The following is a 6,000-nucleotide window of genomic DNA, read 5'->3' on the forward strand; positions in this document are numbered from 1 at the left end:
CAAAGTTCTTAACCTGAAGCGTTATTTCTGGGTTAGCGGAGTCTGTAACCTGAAGCGTATGTAACCCGAGGTACCACTGTATTTGAAGATGGCGATATCTCCTCTCAGTCTCCTCTTTTCCAACCTAAACAACCAGCTCCTTCAACCACCCCTAAACAGCTCCTTCAACCATCCCTCATAAGTCCCACAGGCCAGGTTCATGTTTTGGATTCCAGCCCCAGCATGGTCCAAAAAAACTTGTAGCTACCCAGGTTTGCAAAAAGACGGTTTGTATGTGACAAACTTGAGTTAGGAGTGTGTCTGGCTCATTGCGAATGCTGTGTGTCTTCCATTTTCCCCCTTTAAAAAGAAAAAAGAAAAAGTGGTGATTATCAGCCTGAGTACCTAAGGCAGATTATACAGTAGAGTTAACAAACTTCCCCCTGCAAAATACTATATTCTTGTATTGGAGTATCAAGTTTTAGAACTCACTTGCAGTATACTTGCTGGGAAAAGTTTAGCTGTGCAGAGTTGGTCCCCGATTCAGACTTCTAGTAACCAGCACAAAGGTGCCTTGAGTTGATATTCCATGCCTGAAATTATATAGCTAAATTCAAATGGATGTTAATGGCTCTTGTCTTCAGTGTTGGGATGTATTTCCCCCCCTTCCCCATCACTTAAATAAATGCTTTCCTTCTAATAAAATAAAATAAAATATCCTGAGACTTTCCTTTTGAAGTTAATAGCGAATGGTTCAGACTACCAGTTCGGCATGTTCATAAAAGAGCACGAAAATGTATAGCTCAGGGCAGAGGGCCTTCTTGGTAGTGGCACCCGCCCTGTGGAATGCCCTCCCATCAGAGGTCAAGGGAATAAACAACTACCTGACATTCAGAAAATAACTGAAGGCAGCCCTGTTTAGGGAAGTTTTTAATCTGTAATATTTTAAACGTATTTTAATATTTGATGGAAGCCACCCAGAGTGGCTGGGGAGACCCAGCCAGATGGGCAGGGTACAAATAAATTATTATTATTATTATTATTATTATTATTATTATTATTATTATTATTATTATATTATGCTTCTTTGCTGCACAAAGCTTATCTTCTTTATTGAGCATTTCTTCTGACACATTTATGTGGAGGCTGTTTGACAATGAGCACTCATCCCGATTTGCTTGTGGGGCATTTTTAAGTCTTCCCAGTGATCTAATCACTCCACGCTTTTCAATGCCTCCCCTCACATCACTCTCTTAATGGGGGGCGGGTGGAATCTTTTTAAAGTGGATCCGTTGTGCTAGCGCGAAAGAGCTCTTAAATACCCTTTAATTGGCCCAAGTTCCTGGTATCCCTCCCACAAAACAACAACCATCTGGAGGAACTCTGAGAGTGTATTTGTAACCCAAGCTAGAAAATAACCCCTTTCCCTGTTGTGCACCCATTATTTACCCAGCCGCTGCACGAAGGAAGACCCCTGCTTCTCCCCCTTCTTGGCACTCGAAATGCGGCCTTTGTGGCATTGAAGGCACCCGGGAGGCTGGAAAACATGGTATTTCCAGAGCACATTTCTTAGCATCCACGCCACATGGACCACTGCTGTAGCAATGTCTCAAAAGAGTCCTGGTGTAGCTGCTCCCTTCTCTGGCAAACCAGCACCAGAAACTATTGGCACCGGCACAGCAGCCATTTAAAAAGATTGGGGTGGGGTGGGGTTATGATTGCAAGGGAGAGGGATTCATATCCCATTGGGCTCCTGGTGCCATGGGGAATGTGTCAAGGCTTTGGTTTTATTCGGAATCCAGAGAGAGCTTTCTCCAGATTAAGAAAAAGCAGTTACCCAAGCCCAAAGAAGGCCGATTTGGAGAAACTCTTCGTTCATCCTTTAAGAGGACCATCTTCAATCAAACACAGGGGTCAGCAACTTTTTTCAGCTGGGGGCCGGTCCACCGTCCCTCAGACCATGTGGGGGGCCAGATTATATTTTTTTTGGGGGGGGGGGACAAATTCCTATGCCCCACAAATAACCCAGAGATGCATTTTAAATAAAAAGGCACATTCTACTCATGTAAAAACACGCAGATTCCTGAACAGTTAACGGGCCGGATTGAGAAGGCGATTGGGCCACATCTGGCCCCCAGGCCTTAGGTTGCCTACCCCTGATCAAGCACATGCACCATTGAAGCTTAAATGATGAGGATGGGACATTCTAGGTTCTAAATAAAAGGAAAGGCGGGCCTAACCTTCACCTCCCTCCTGTGAGAGTTAACTAGGTATCTTTTCCTACATATAGGTAAAGGTAAAGGGACCCCTGACCATTAGGTCCAGACGTGTCCGACTCTGGGGTTGCGGCGCTCATCTCGCGTTACTGGCCGAGGGAGCTGGCGTACAGCTTCTGGGTCATGTGGCCAGCATGACAAAGCCATTTCTGGTGAACCAGAGCAGCGCACGGAAACGCTGTTTACCTTCCCGCCGGAGCGGTACCTATTTATCTACTTGCACTTTGTTGTGCTTTCGAAACGCCGACGTTCTGATCAGCAAGTTCTAGGCTCTGTGGTTTAACCCACAGCACCACCTGCGTCCCTTACATAGATCTAGCCACGTGGTAAAGTAATGGCTAATAAGTGAGATGTTGACACGGTTGATCTACCAAATACTGCATTTCAATTCATTCATCACATCGTCCTTCACCCCTGCCTTGCTGCTGTGGCACTGGACATAATAATGGTGCCTTTGAGATGGCACTAGGAAGCTGCCTTCCTTGGCACTGACTAGCAGCTCTCCTGTTGTCTTTGTCCATGGAGTTTCCTTGGCGGGGATACTGCAGTGGCTTGCTGGTGAGAACAAAATTAAAAAATTTAAAAAATCCTTCCAGTAGCACCTTAGAGACCAACTAAGTTTGTTCTTGGTATGAGCTTTCGTGTGCATGCACACTTCTTCAGATAGTGAGAGCTGGACCATAAAGAAGGCCGATCACGGAAGAATCGATGCTTTTGAATTATGGTGCTGGAGGAGACTCTTGAGAGTCCCATGGACTGCAAGAGGATCAAACCTATCCATTCTGAAGGAAATCAGCCCTGAGTGCTCACTAGAAGGACAGATCCTGAAGTTGAGGCTCCAGTACTTTGGCCACCTCATGAGAAGAGAAGACTCCCTGGAAAAGACCCTGATGTTGGGAAATATTGAGGGCACAAGGAGAAGGGGGCGACAGAGGATGAGATGGTTGGACAGTGTTCTTGAAGCTACCAACATGACCAAGCTGTGGGAGGCAGTGGAAGACAGGAGTGCCTGGCGTGCTCTGGTCCATGGGATCACGAAGAGTCGGACATTACTAAACAACAAAAGCAGCTCTCCAGAGGTTTAGCTTTCCCTGCAATTGCTAAGGATTGAACCATGCAAGGTGGGTGTTCTGAGCGATGGCCCACCATAAGTGAGAGGGCACAGTGGTCAAAGTACTGCCACTCTTCACTGACTCATGATGGGCCACGCTTGCACCACTCTTCCCAATTTGACCGCATTCCCCTCCCTCAACCCCACCCTGATTCAAAGACAAACTCTGACAAAAGAACTGTACAAAATGCAAAGCGCTTTATTCACCACATAAATGGAAAGGACTAATAAAATAAAAAAGACCACCCCCAAACATCTATATATTAGTGTAAAAATTCTGTCTTTTTCTCCTGCTTTTCAAATATATACACATCCTGATGCACAGTACAAACAAGACGCAAACAGCTACAAGTATTCCCCCGGGAAACGCACACAAAAAAGGCATTCGACAAGATTGCGTAGAGGCAACAAATCAGAGAAGTAACGCCGGGCATAACGTGCCCCTGAAATTTCTTGAAATAGAAATATACATCTAGTTATGATGAGTCGTTTCACACCACTGAAAATAAGTAATTAAAAAAAATGAGTTTGTCCTCGTTAGGCAGAAGCAAGTCATGACTAAGGCTGCAATCCTGTGCGTTCACTTGAAAGAAAACCCCCTTCAACTTATTGGGACTTCCTTCCTGATTGAACATTTTTTAGGATTGTGGTGTATATCCCATTGAAAACAATGGGGTGGGGTTTATGCTGCAAACCCCCTGCAAATGGACCTGGGCGTTTGCCCCAGTGAACTAAGTGGAACGTTGAGCGAACAGACATTGGCTTGCACTGCCCCGGCATCGTTTCTGAAGGACAGTGCTTGGCAGATTTAATTGCCATCTTTGTATTCTCTTGGTTACTGCTTTGATAATCTCCCAACCCCCTAACTTAAATGTTCTCTGCAACTATCTATTCAAAAACAAGCTTTAAATTTTGAAAGATGCTTGATGAAACGGAACCGCTCTTAGTCGACAGAAAATGTTACTTTTAACTTTAATTAGGAAACCCAACAACACTTGGAAGGAAGAAAAACCATTATTTCCCTCTCCTTCCCACTAAACGGGGCATTGGCAAAGCTTATTGCATGGGTTACCTGTTAAGAGGAACTTCCTGTGTAGGGACACCCCCTGATCTAGCACAGATCAAAGCACAGGCTTCTATGCCGACAGATCCGTTGAGCACAACCGTGGTGCTGATTTCCAGGCTACGTTCTTGGGGGAGTCTCCACAATTGAATCGCAGAGAGAAAGGGGGGGGGGATCTATCGGTTCCCCCAGCACCTCTGCTTGCTTTGGAAAAGTGCATCCCTTCGCCACTGCTTCATGCAGTACAGTATCTACAATCATGTCACCTCAAGTCTCCAGGAAAGAAAGGGGAAATGAATTCATGAGAGAGGAGAGCCGGGCATGGCATTGATCTGTGGCATGTGGCTATGGGAGAACAGAAAACCAGCCCTTTTGGAAACCCAGGATCAATTCCCTTTTTGAGGTCGGGCCATGATTGCACCCAGCCCAAAGACTCGCCAGATCTTGCCAGCCTGCTCTCCTGCCTCTTTTCCTCATCGAAGTGGGCAAGACCAAGAGGTATCCTCCCCCCTCGCTCCCACCCCACTTACCCCTAAAGAGCAGCTAGTACTACTGGGTTCTCCCAGCTACAATGGATTAGCGAAGTACCCTCGAAATCGTTTCTTCCAGCCTCTCCAAACATCCAGTGCTCAGTTAATCCCAGTGTGCTCAGAACAAAGGGTCCTTCTTGGTTCAGCCAGTGTCGGTCCAGTTGTGAATGAAACTCAAAGGCAGAAATGTAGTCCCCCCCCAAGTGTGGAGTCACCCACCCCCCAACTTTTTCAGGAAGGGATGGCAGGTAAGAGAGTCACACTCTCTGGGGAAAGAGTATGAATGGGGAGGAAAGAGAACAGAGACACAAAGTTCTCAAAGGGTAAAATACTGAGCCTCCATAAAGCAATGTTGTGGTGGTGCGGAAAACTTTTTGTTTCCCCCTTCAGGCTCCTCCTAACTACCACTAACCATTTGTTCCCAAGATAGCTGGAATATGCACAGTCAGCAGAGCACGAGACTCTTAATCTCAGGGTCGTGGGTTTGAGCCCCAAGTTGCGCAAAAGATTCCCGTATTGCAGCGGAAAAGATGACCCCCCCTCCAACTTATAATTCCACGATTCTAAGAGACCCTTGCATGCGGTTTCCTGCCTACTGCTATGTGCAAATGTCTGAGGACGGAAGCATCCACCAAGCTTCTGCATCAAAAACGGGATTTTGGACATGGCTTCTCCAGCCGCTCCTGAAATAACACACACACACACACACGATCGTATTAAAACATAGGCACATCTCTTTCTAACTCATCTGGCATGATGGGCTGTATTGAGGGGCAGTCACCTACACACAGAGGCAGAGAGAGTCAATGAGGATCCACAGCTGGAGGTCTATAAAGTTGCCCATATCGTAGCTGGTCAGGTGGGGAAGGCTACACCTGCCTGAGACTCCTAAACCTCGCTCTGTGACCTTGGACAGTGGGATCCTAGTGTTTCATGGTCCTCAGGGGAAGAGGTGCTGCTCCACTGAAAATGCTTCATAATCACAGCACTGTCACATTGGCCCAAGAGAATGAAGTTCCGAATGGAATTCATTCCTAGTTT

The sequence above is a fragment of the Lacerta agilis genome, chromosome 2 (genome assembly GCF_009819535.1).
Source record: "Lacerta agilis isolate rLacAgi1 chromosome 2, rLacAgi1.pri, whole genome shotgun sequence".
Classification (NCBI taxonomy): domain Eukaryota; kingdom Metazoa; phylum Chordata; class Lepidosauria; order Squamata; family Lacertidae; genus Lacerta; species Lacerta agilis.